The following is a 12,789-nucleotide window of genomic DNA, read 5'->3' as shown; positions in this document are numbered from 1 at the left end:
ATTGAAAACAAAATTACAACTAATATAATAAACAATTTAACATACTTTTAACAAAGAAAGGGAAAGGGATTTTTCTCAAGTTTAATATGTCATTTTCTTTCATATGTGTGTGAACTTTCAACAACTTGCAAACGGCTACAGATTTCTATGTTCGTCTTTGTGCTTCTTATGCTAAGTTTCTTTCTTTTCAACTATTTATTTGGGTTTTGTTTTATGCAGTGTGTACTCAAGGTGCATTCCGATTTTTCCACAGAATTTTACTATTTTTCATAGGATATTAATGGCTTGAAGTGGAAATCTGATAGAATTACTGTGGTAGGCTTCAGTAGTGAAACAAATCCATATATTTTGTTTAAATATTACACTGCTTCTCTTAACTGTGATAAATAGTTGTGAAGATATAAAGCAGCAGTACCAAACACATTTTCTCTGGACTGATAATCTTAGAACAGTGATGGCGAACCTATGGCACGCGTGCCACAGGTGGCACGCCGAGTCCTCTCTGTGGGCATGCAGCCATAGGTCGCCGGGGGTGGGGGCCGCTGGCTCTCTGCAGTAATGCAGAGTAGGCACCTGCCTGCCCGAAACGGCAGGTGCCTACTCTGCTTCTGTGTCGGGAGGACAGGGGGAGGGATCGAGCAAGCAGTTCTCCTGTCCTCCCGCGAGCAATCTGTGTGGAGCGTTGCCACGTGTTACCATGGCAACGCTTCACACAGCATCGCACGGAAGGACAGGAGAGACAGCTTCACAGAGCCATACTTACCACCACCGGACCACCAGGGCTGGCTGTGTCTCCCCCCCCCCCCTTCTTCACCAAAGGTAAGAGGAAGGGAGGGGGGGACACAGATTTAATATCCCCCCACACACACAACCCCTACCCCCCCACACACTGAACCCCTACCCTCCACACACAGCACCCCTACCCTCCAAACACACAGTATCCCTACCCCCCACACACCGCACCCCTAACCCACAACACAGCACCCCTACCCCCCACACACTGCACCCCTACCCCCCCCACACAGCACCCCTACCCTCCAAACACACAGTATCCCTTCCCCCCACACACCACACCCCTACCCCTCCAACACAGCACCCCTACCCCCCAACACAGCACCCCTATGCCCCCACACACTGCACCCCTTCCTTCCACAAACTGCACCCCTACCCTCCACACACAGCACCCCTACCCCCAAACACACATCATCCCTACCCCCAAACACACATCACCCATACCCCAAACACACAGCACCCTTACCCCCCACAGCACCCCTACCCCCACACACTGCACCCCTACTCTTAACACACAGCACCCCTACACCCCAAACACACAGCACCCATATCCCCCCCAGAGCACCCCTTCCACCCATACACACAGCACCCCTACCCCCCATACACACAGCACCCCTAAACACCAAAACACACAGTATCTGTACCCCCCAAACACACAGCACCCCTAACCCCCCACACACAGCACCCCTACCCCCCCACACACACCACCTCTACCCCCCCATACAGCCCCCCCACCCCCCCACAGCACTTCTCACACACACACAGCACCCCTCACACACACACACAGCACCCCTCACACACAGCACTCCACAACCTTACACAAAAACACATACACTGCACCCCTCAATGCAGTATGTGTGTGTGTATTCAGTGGACTGTGTGTGTGTGTATTCAGCAGACTGTGTGTGTATGTATTCAGCAGACTGTGTGTGTGTATGTATTCAGCAGACTGTGTGTGTGTGTGTGTGTGTATGTATTCAGCAGACTGTGTGTATGTATTCGGCAGTCTGTGTGTGTATGTACTCAGCAGTCTGCGTGTGTGTGTACTCAGCAGTCTGCGTGTGTGTGTACTCAGCAGTCTGCATGTGTGTGTACTCAGCAGTCTGCATGTGTGTGTACTCAGCAGTCTGCGTGTTTGTGTACTCAGCAATCTCTCCGTATGTGTATTCAGCAGTCTGTCTGTATGTGTATTCAGTAGTGTATGCATTCAGCAGACTGTGTTTATGTGTTCAGCAGTCTGTGTCTGTGTGTATTCAGAAGCATCAGAAGCAGCTGGCTGCTGTGTGCTGGAGCCCCAGTTCCTGTCCCACCTGACCACCAGGGATAAGGTTTCCCCTTCCTGGCCCTAGATAAGCCTCAAGGAGGGGGGGCACACTTTAGCTCCTGCCCCCCCCCCCTATACAGCCCCTGTACCTTACCACAGCCCCTATCCCGCCTCTCTATAGCCCCTGTGCCCTCTCTCAGCCTCTATCTCCCCTTATGTAGCTTTTGCCCACATTTCTACAGCCCCTGTGCCCCACCACAGTCCCTGCCCCTTCTACAGTCCCTGAACCCCCTTCTCCAGCCCCTGTCCCCTCTTCTACAGCCTCTGAGAATATTACCAGTACCACTATTTTGGCAATCCCTTTGTTCTCTTTACTACAGTTATACAATATCTATTTATGACAGCTATAAAAAGCAGTGCACAGCTTCCCAAAATAACAGAAAACCCACATAGATAAAGCTACTTCTGAGGGTCTTCTCCTTTCCCCACAGGCAACAGTGTGCATGTGGATATGTCGCCTGTTGAGGATCTTTACAAAACATGTAAAGACCTCTGAAGCATAGGTCCCAACATACTCAACTTTAGTGGTATAGTCCTTAATTTTGCGGTACAGTTCAAGCAAAATTGGTGACAGGGACATGTCTTGCAAGCGGGCTTTTCAAAATGCAGGAGGGGACTAGTCATTAGGACCATGCACAGAGCACTTCAGCAGGGCTTCTTGTACCGTCTGCTTGAAGGGGCAAGCTGTCAGTCAGCATGGCCACATTCTTTAGCCGTCTGTCATTCTCTTTTGATGGATGCACCTGCCTCTTTGATGGGCTAACTTGCCCCCTTGATGGACGGTCTTGCCACTTACAACGTGCTGTATGCAAACTGCTCTTTTCTCTGCCCACTTCCAGAAGGTGTGGAGAAGATTGGCAGGTATTGTCAAGTGGCAGTGCCCCTTTAAGTTAGAAGACCATTGTTTAAGCAAAAATAATAATGCTAGCCAAGTCAACAGGTCTGCTTTTTAACAGGTTTCGCCAGTACACATTGCTTATACTACAGCCGGGAGTTCTGGGTAGAAATATGCAAATTATCACCTATGATGGCTGTATTCACTTAGAGAGACACTATAGTCACCAGAACAACTACAGCTTATTGAATTTGTTCTGGTGAGTAGAATCATTACCTTCAGGCTTTTTGCTGTAAACAGTGTATTTTCAGAGAAAATGCAGTGTTTACATTACAGCCTAGTGATAACTCCACTGGCCACTCCTCAGATGGCTGTTAGAGATCCTTCCTGAGTCATGGCTGCCTAAAATGCACCCAAACATTCAGTATCTCCTCCCTCTGCATGCAGACACTGAACTCTCCTCATCTATATGAGGAGATAGTGATTGGCCAGGGCTGTGTTTGAATCATGCTGGCTCTGCTGGCATTGTGATTGGATCAGGCTACCACTTCTGATGATGTCAGCACACTGCTTGTTTTTCTGAGTCTAACAGCATGCCGAGTTACAGCTTCAAGCTTGAATACAGTAATATTTTTATTATATTTAGGGAGGCATGAGGGGCCCAGGGGGGCTAGATGGTGGTTTTAACACTATAGGGTCAGGAATATATGTTTGTGTTCCTGACCCTATAGTGATCCTTTAACATGTAGACTGTTTCAATATAAGAACTCTGCTCAAAGGAGCTATTGATACAAAACCTAGGTTAAAAGTTATTGTTCCATGAAGAAACCCACCCATGCACAGATAGTTTCATCCTCAACGGAGCTCATCTGCATGGTGGTGATTTCTGTCAGATTTTAATGTAAGGCTGGAATGGTACATGACAAATACATCATGTCATTTACAGCGAGTAAAAAAAGGTAATGGAAAAAAAACCTACTGTGGGTACAGTAAACTCAGTGGAGCATTGTATGAGCATAACTGCACATCACAGAAAAATGAGCAGGCCTGGCTTCTCACAACTTTCCATACTGAACTGAGTCTCCGAATCTTAAAAAAACATGCTGTGAAAGCAAATTAAAGATGGGAAAATAAACAAAGAAGGAACATGTGCTGACTTCATGTACGATTTGTAAGAGTCTAGTTACAGACAAACTGACACCGTCTGTAACACTATTTCCCACATCATCAACTTTTAGCAAAATATAATTTACCAAATATTACATAATTCTGTTTTTTATTCATAACCAATACAGTTTATTTTAGTAGATATAACTCTAAGAAGTTATAGTAAAAAGCCCTCCATTTTTTGTTATAATATTTTAAAACACCCTATTCTTATCCTGTCTCCTGAAGATGTCACAATGAGGAAGCTTACTTTCACAATTTACATCCAAAGTATTTGTACTCAGCCAATGCAATAAGGTTGTGAGCATAGTTATAAAGGTGGATTTGGCAGTGCTAAAATTCCACAGCGTTTTCAGTGACAATGTGTGCGTGTACATCATACATATACTTTGTACTGATTATGCGGAAGTGAACTTCCTAATTCTGATCCCTAACAAAGGGGGTGAGCTTAGCGTGCTTGAGATTTCTCCACTTTTTGTGAAACCATTTGAGAAATGAGTGACAGAAAAAAGAGACTTCAATGTGATGTGGTTTCCTTACACCATAACCTCTACAAGTTTCTATAGGGATTATGGCACGAGTGTATTTTTAAATCGGCTCCATAATAAATAGGCATCTTAGTACAGTAAAATACATACTAAATTAAATAACAACTTCTTAAAAATAAATAACACATCAACTCTTAAAGGACAAGTGTCACCACACAACCTTTTTACATAATAATCTTTTCATCAAATTTTTTAAAAAAATTTTTAAATTAAGTATGAGGTAAAAATGAGAAAGTAATCCCGACCTTAAGCACATGACAGGATCCTTATGTCATATACATGCACCTTGTGTCAGACAGTGTTTGCCAACCAACAGTTAGTCTTCTGTGCAGGGAGTGAAGCAGGAAAGATCAGAGACTAACAGTCGGTCGGTATACTTGATTTAAAAAAAAAAATTAAAAAATCTATCACCTTTCAATTCATGATGAAAAAATTATTTAAAATAGTTTTGAGGTGACAGTTTTTTTTTTTTCAAGTATGGGTCCTGCTACTTATCTAATAAAAAAACAACAATATCACGGCTATTGTTTAAAATATTGGCCTGCTTTAGTTATTTTATTTTGTGTCAAATAGTGACCTTTCCTATAAATCTACAACCTAAATAAAAATGATTTCTGACTCATTTTAGGCATAACCCTCCCCCAACATTTTTTTCTCCTTCCTCACGCCAGCTGTAGGTTTGGTTTCCTGTAATCTCTTGGTAGTCCCTATGTTTTGGCTGTGGGAACAAATACAGTGGTGTTAGCCTCAGGTTTATTGTCAGCTGTATCAACAGAATCAGAAAGCATGTATTTACCTATAGTTTTAGAGTATAAAAGAAGTGAAAAGATGTGGAAGGCGGATTTAGGCCACAATAGGCAAGTTAGGAATATAGCTGAATTGTAGAATTGTTTTTCCAAGTCAGCTAGTTTGGCTTTCAGTTTACAAATATTGTTTTTACTTTTGGCACGATTCACTATTTTAATAAAGAGACTCCCTATGTGTTTTGAAGTTATAGAAGGGGTTAAATGCTTTATTTTCCTAGACATAACACGTGTCCGGTAAGGATTAAGTTCAACACTCGTGCAAAAGAAAAACAAAACAAGAACACAACAAACCTTATTCCAATTATTAAAAGCGATCTGTCGACCGTAAGAGGAATCAAAAGTTCTAAATATAGTGTATAACGTCTGACACACACGTACGATTTCCACAAGACTCCCATATTAAACTGCAAACTTTGAGATTGTTTTCAAAAGTTTAATTTTATCAGAAATTAAAATAATGTGTACTTTATATCAACACAATGGAACTATAGTACTCTTGTATATGTTTCATAGATTTTATATACTCTCTTGTACATTTCCATTTCCATTTTTTTTAATAACATAAAATGCATAACAACCAAAAAGTATAGAAAAAAATTAACAAGATATTTATGAGAAGTGAAGAAACAGTTTTTTTCATTGTGAAAAAATAAAAATAAAACATTACCTTGATTTTATTTGCTATCACTTATACCGTCATTTTATCCTTTTTTTTGTAAAGTCCTTTTAAAGCATCTGGTTTCAGACGTCCTTGGACTCCAGTGTCATTTTTCGGTCCTTGGTCCTTTGTTTGTAGAAAGGATGCCTATATGGATGAATATAGTGTAAAATCCAAGCTAATGAAAGTGACATGCGTACAGTTTAAAGGAAGAGAATCATTTATTTTCTGCTTTGCCTGTGATTTCCTGTTGTTTTTTTTTTTTTTTTATAGTTGCTCTGCATGAAAAAAAAAAGAAAGGTTTATGGATAATGTGTACTCTTCTCCAAAAAAAAAAAAAGATTCACACGAGAGCAGTAGCCACTGCAAGTAACAGAGAAACTTTAGGAAGAATTTAACTGATCAGCAGCAGGACACCGCCTCCTGCCCAATTTAAGAAATAAGGGAGGGCTAAGAGCTGAAACCTATTAGGGGGCTGAAACATTACACATCATCAGAAAGCACTGTAAGAAAGCATTATGAAATCTACGGAACATTTTTTATTCCGTTGCATTCTATTCCATTTCCTTTACACCAAAGACAATTTACTGCTTAACCCTTTAAGGACAAATGGTAGACTTTGCCTTCCTCCCAATCTGGTTCTTGTCTGTAAGGAATGTTCTATGTATTTACCATTGGTAGCCCAGCCAATGCTAAATTAGTAGATGAACATTCCGTGACAGTGCAAAGTCTCTAAGGACCAGATTGCCATAATGAAACAGGACGTCATTAGTAATTAGTCTTTATGTTTAATGAGCGGGGGAAAAAGTTAAAGTTTGTGTATAGATTCGGAACAGTTTTCATATGATTTAAAATGACTGTGGCTATCTAAAGGAACACTAATTTGCACCCTGAAATAGAGTAATAAGGAGTAAACCGTGATCCCTTGTTGATGTAACCAATGAAATATTCTTCATTTAACATTACCACTTATTACATATGTATCTCACTCAGACTGAATCCCCACCTCACCCAAGACAATAGGATTAAATACTTCAGACAGGGTATAATAGATAGTGCAAACTGTTCCGGTTTGGATGAGTGAAAAATTGCAATGTTGCCCAGATGTTCCTGCCCTTGCGCCGAAGACCGACGTCTATCCTCTGCTTGTACTTCCACCTCTGATGCTCGCCTTCAAGACTTTTCTAGCGCTGCACCATTCCTGTGGAACTCTCTGCCCTTCTCTGTTAAATGCTCACTCAGTCTCCATTCCTTAGAGAAATCATTAAAAACTCACTTCTTCAGGAAAACATATCAATTAAACTGTTAACAGCTTTTCCTCCCCGCCATGGGCGTCCGCAGGAATTTTTCCAGGAGGGGGCATAATTGTAATGACATCCACGCTTGGTCCCTTTTTGACAGTGTCATGAAGGGGAGGAGCATAGTCATTATCCCATAAAGCCAGGGTGAATAGCATTTTCACAACTATGGTGTCCGGAATACATGTTTGTATTCCTGACACTATACTGTTCCTTTAAGCAAATTAAAGAAACATTCTGGTCACCATAACAGCTTCATGTAAATGAAAATGCTATGATGCCAGGAAGCCCCTGAAGCCCCGCTCTCAAGTGGTTTAACCCCTATCTCTGCTCCCCCCACCATATGCCTCACTCCACTGATCTCTAGGCTATCTCTGCCCCCCCCATATGCCTCACTTCACTGATCTCTAGGCTATCTCTGCCCCCCCCCCATATGCCTCACTTCACTGATCTCTAGGCTATCTCTGCCCCCCCCCCATATGCCTCACTTCACTGATCTCTAGGCTATCTCTGCCCCCCCCCCATATGCCTCACTTCACTGATCTCTAGGCTATCTCTGCCCCCCCCCCCCATATGCCTCACTTCACTGATCTCTAGGCTATCTCTGCCCCCCCCCCCCATATGCCTCACTTCACTGATCTCTAGGCTATCTCTGCCCCCCCCCCATTTGCCTCACTTCACTGATCTCTAGGCTATCTCTGCCCCCCCCCCCCCATTTGCCTCACTTCACTGATCTCTAGGCTATCTCTGCCCCCCCCCCGTTTGCCTCACTTCACTGATCTCTAGGCTATCTCTGCCCCCCCCCCCCCATATGCCTCACTTCACTGATCTCTAGGCTATCTCTGCCCCCCCCCCATATGCCTCACTTCACTGATCTCTAGGCTATCTCTGCCCCCCCCCCCCATATGCCTCACTTCACTGATCTCTAGGCTATCTCTGCCCCCCCCCCCATATGCCTCACTTCACTGATCTCTAGGCTATCTCTGCCGCCCTCCCCCCCCCATATGCCTAACTTCACTGATCTCTAGGCTATCTCTGCCCCCCCCCCATATGCTTCACTCCCCTAATCTATAGGCTATCTCTGCCCCCCCCCCATATGCTTCACTCCCCTAATCTATAGGCTATCTCCCCCATCCCTCATTTACCTAATCTGTAGGCTGTCTCTGGCTGCATGTGTTGCTCCCCTGCGGATTCAGTCAGAGAGAAGCAGGGATAAGATGAAGCTTCCGGTCCCTGTCTCTCTCCATACACAGTGCCACCTACTGGCCGGCACTGTATTTTCAATTTCACACGAAAATCAGCAGAACAAGCTGAAAAATGCAAGGGGGGGGGGGCAAGTGCCCACCCTTGCCCCCCCCCCCCCGTGGACGCCCATGTTCCCCGCACCCTGATTCTTTGCCTACAACTCTGATCATGAAAAACAAACAAAAAAATACTCAATCCCTCAGTGAATACTAATATAGCAACCTAGCTTTTCTACCATACCCTAACCTTTTGTGTCACTATAACCCACTCCCTCAATGAGCAGGGCCCTCCACCCCACTGTTCCTCTGCGTCCATCTTGTCTGGTTCCAGCTATGTGTCTGATAGTACCTCACTGTGGAATCTGTTGGTGCTTTATAAACAATAATAATACTAATAGTAATAATAATAACAGAATCTCTTATTTGCTAAAATGGACCCCAACTAAAATGATACTAGAAGAAATATTGTTTCTGAAAAGGAAACTGAGGTAACAGTTAGTCATCTAATAGTGAATAACAACACTAGAGCAATAAGACCAATGAAATAATGTACAATGTGTCATTCATTAACATGTGGTGTTGCAGCCAATATTAGAGTATCACACAAGAAACTGCTGTTATCGGTATCCAAGTAAGAAAAATACTGGGTACAGAAAAACTGGAGAATCATTTCTAGGCCTGATAAAAAAATTGTTATGTAAATGAAAATTCCCAATTACAGCTATCTAATATACCATATGTTGACATAGCAGCTATACTGGTGGTGGTTTATTTTTTATTGGAAACATCGAGTACCTTTTGTAGCCCCATGTAGCCAAAGCGCAGCTAAGCGAAAAAAGGCCTTGACCGGGGTTAGGAGGCGGGCATAGGAGGAAGCAAGGAAGGAATGGAGTTATGGGTAAGTAGGCTTGGCTATTTAAATAGGCATCCATTTTAAATGATTCACTTTTAATTTCCTACCTGGCGGAGTTTGTCCCTCCCACCCCCCCCTGAGTTTTTTGGTTGCTTATTAGGGTTATCCCGTTTTTTCACAGCAGCAGGATAGGGTGCTGAAGGAGAAGAAATAGGCTCCCTAGGATGAACGTCATGGAGACGAAAAGCTGTGGTCATTGGTGGTTGGTAGGTTCCGAGTCCTGTCGGTTGCTCAGAACCTGGTGGGGCAGGGGTATCCGGGTATACCCCTGCCATGGTCAATTTATGTTTGGCACTTTAAGTTGGTATGTTGGAATATGTTGGTATATATGTTATATATATATATATATGTGTGTGTTATTTATATGGGGGTCATTGCCTTTTATATCAACAGAAGGATTCGGATGCGAGGACGGAGTATGGGGGGCAATGACCCATGTTTATTTGTTAAATTATTATTATGGTTAGTGATATTGTAATTAATAAATTGTTATTATTCAGGATTGTTTAAAAAAAGCTGTGGACAAAATTTTCCATATACCTGCGTGTCAGGGTTAGGTATGTGGGGGGGTTGTCCTGGAATCCGACTGCCCATATGGCGACTATACACCGGTCAAGCAAACAGCAATAAGAGGCTGCAGGACACCTGAACATACTTGGAATCAAGTGCAGTACTTTTTAATGGCAGCTGTGTTTCCATCTGCTATTAGACGTTTTCAACAATATGCCACAAGACTTGACTTTGTTTTTTGAAAATGACAACCTACTCCAATGATTTTCCTAACAAACAGCTCAGTCCTATAACAAACATCTCTATTGAGCATCTATACTGCTGAGTAAAAAGATCCTATTCAGAATAAAAATTGAATACTGAGCAACTGGACACAAATCAGCAAGTTGACAAAGATACATAGTGAAATACATTAACAGGTTTATTTACTAAAGTGAGATTTTAAAATGAATTTCAAATGTAAGGTAAAAGTAGCTGAAATTGATTTTTTTTAAGTCAGCTATTCTTCTTTTTTTTTTTTTTGACAATCTTTATTTATAATTTTTTTCCATTTTTATCCAATTTGTCAAGTAAGAGAAGGGTTTACAGAAGGGAATAGAGGGAGGGAAGTCAAACAGTCGTTTAGGGTGTACAGAAGCAGCAGTAAACTTTACAATTACATAGCATTGCATATTTTCATGTTTACATATCCCGAGTTAGTTGACGACTGTAGGGTATGTATAGTGTTGGTTGTTATTTACACCAGACCGTATTGGTGTGCGTCTTATGGCTCTCACAGTATCGAACCCCTACCTATTTGGGCCTTCATGAAGCCCCAGGGCGTGGTGTAGGTAGGGCGGATGTGGGACCGTACCTTAGCCGGGTTATCAACGGCCATGTATGTGTGTGGGTCCGTCGGTAGCGGCACCTCCCTCCATAGCTCCGTTTTGGGTTTGTCGATGCCATAGATGGAGCAGCCAAACCCACCTCACCCGTGCTCAGGTGTGTGTACTTTGTAAAGTGAGTCCCTTTCTGCGTTTGGCAGGGCTTGGGTGTTCAAAATGTCCCTTATGTATGTGTGCAGGGTAGGAGTGTGGCCTGTGTGTTGTTGGGCTGATCCTGGTGCTTGAGGTGGTGTGGCCTATCATGCGGTTATTTTTGCCATTGGGTCATGTATTTTTCAGGCTTTTGGGGCATCCTGTGTTTACCTATCACTTTGCATACATGTACTCTCGGGTTGAGTGTCTTAGTCTAGTACACGGTGAGGGGCGGTCCAGTCAGGATGTGGTCAGGGGGATGATGGGGGGGGGGGTTGGGGGTGTAGAAGGGGGGGGTATAGTCTAGTATGTAAAAGGCATGTAAAGGGTCGGGAGCAAGGGGGGGGGAGGTCTTCAACCTGATCTGAGTATAGTTTATCATGGGGCTGAGCCTCCTGCCGCGATGTACAGAATCCAAGGTGTCCAGGTTAGATGACATTTCTCCTGGCGGCCCAGGAGGGCTGCTGTCATAGTCAGCTATTCTTCTAGTTCCACTTCTTCGGACTTCAATTAACTTTGAGTTTTCACTTTAGTTAATAATCCTGTAAATTGACTGAAGGGATCATTAGCTAAGCAGATGTGTACACCAAAACGACAGAAGCTAGAGTTGCTAAGGGAGAAAAAAAGAGGCTATGGGGTCACAAGGGTTCTCAAACAACAATGATAATATAAAGGATGAATAGAACAATGGAAGGATGTCCTGAAAAGGACAATAGGATAGAAATTCAGGGATTTAGGAGGGCTTAAGGGTCCACATTATGAATTCAGTGGTGATAAGGGTTCTTTGGATCTTCGGGTACCACATCTGCGAATGGAGAGGAGGTGCCAGTACAGATGTAACACCAGCTGTCACATTTCAATATTACTATAATGAGGTCTGTGAAATATTTCACTAAACAAATCTCAGGCTCATTAGGGCACGGCCCTCTCTATCTACTGTTCCCGTATGTCAATAGAATTAAATGTTTGTCTTGATTACCTATTGTACAGCGCTGCGGAAAATGTTGGCACTACTGTATATAAATAATTGGAATTTTAATTAAATAGGTTATGCTCTTTCAGTTTTATCTTAGTTGATGAGTTTGGTTGATTCTCCCTCCGTAGCAACACAAAAATATGTTGCCCAAACCCAACCACATGTAAACAATGAATAAATAACTATATAAATATCAGATTTTTAACAGCCAATATGGTAATGCTGGCACTTATCCTATAAGTGATTTGTAGTAAAATTAGTTAGCCATGTGTTTAATAACTGGATAAAACAGGAGGTAGGTGCAGCACCTAAATTCTTTATATGGGATTATATAATGACAAGAAAAAAACAAACAGATGGAACTGGTAATGTAGTATGTAAAAATATAATAAATATAAATATGAGAAAAATGTGCACTCACACTTTTTTGGAGCTTCAATACAGCTCCAACTTTTGCGCCTGGGCGGAATGATCCCCGCCTAAGGATAAAGTGCAGTGCTGATTCTTCATATATTCGTGGTTGTAGAAGGTATCCTCATAAAAATTTTAAATTTAAAAAACCCATAATATAGTGTAGTATATTTGGGCTATGGAGCAGGGGTAGGTATGAATATGAAGTGTGCACTCACATGTAATGGAGCTGTGGATATGGCTCCAAATTAGAATATGAAGTGGTATGATCCCCACTCAAGGATATAGGTA

The 12,789-nt window shown here is 42.7% G+C and overlaps 1 protein-coding gene across 2 annotated transcripts in view; it reads right to left on the bottom strand.

Moving 5' to 3' along the window:
* Window positions 1–12,526, bottom strand: part of CCDC80 (coiled-coil domain containing 80) — a 119,183-nt gene extending 106,657 nt beyond the window's left edge. Inside the window, exons 1-2 of one of the 2 annotated variants that reach the window (XM_063450147.1) lie at window positions 12,509–12,526; window positions 6,140–6,277 (exon numbers count right to left, since the gene is read on the bottom strand). The gene's annotated coding sequence lies outside the window, so the exon portion shown is untranslated. Of the gene's footprint in view, window positions 1–6,139; window positions 6,508–12,508 lie in introns of those variants that run through there. The other variant, XM_063450146.1, reaches the window with a different exon arrangement.
* Window positions 12,527–12,789: the final 263 nt, after the last annotated feature.

Source organism: Pelobates fuscus, chromosome 1, assembly GCF_036172605.1.
Source record: "Pelobates fuscus isolate aPelFus1 chromosome 1, aPelFus1.pri, whole genome shotgun sequence".
Classification (NCBI taxonomy): Eukaryota; Metazoa; Chordata; class Amphibia; order Anura; family Pelobatidae; genus Pelobates; species Pelobates fuscus.
Note: the sequence above shows the minus strand (reverse complement) of the source record. Positions and strands in the feature narration are given on the sequence as shown.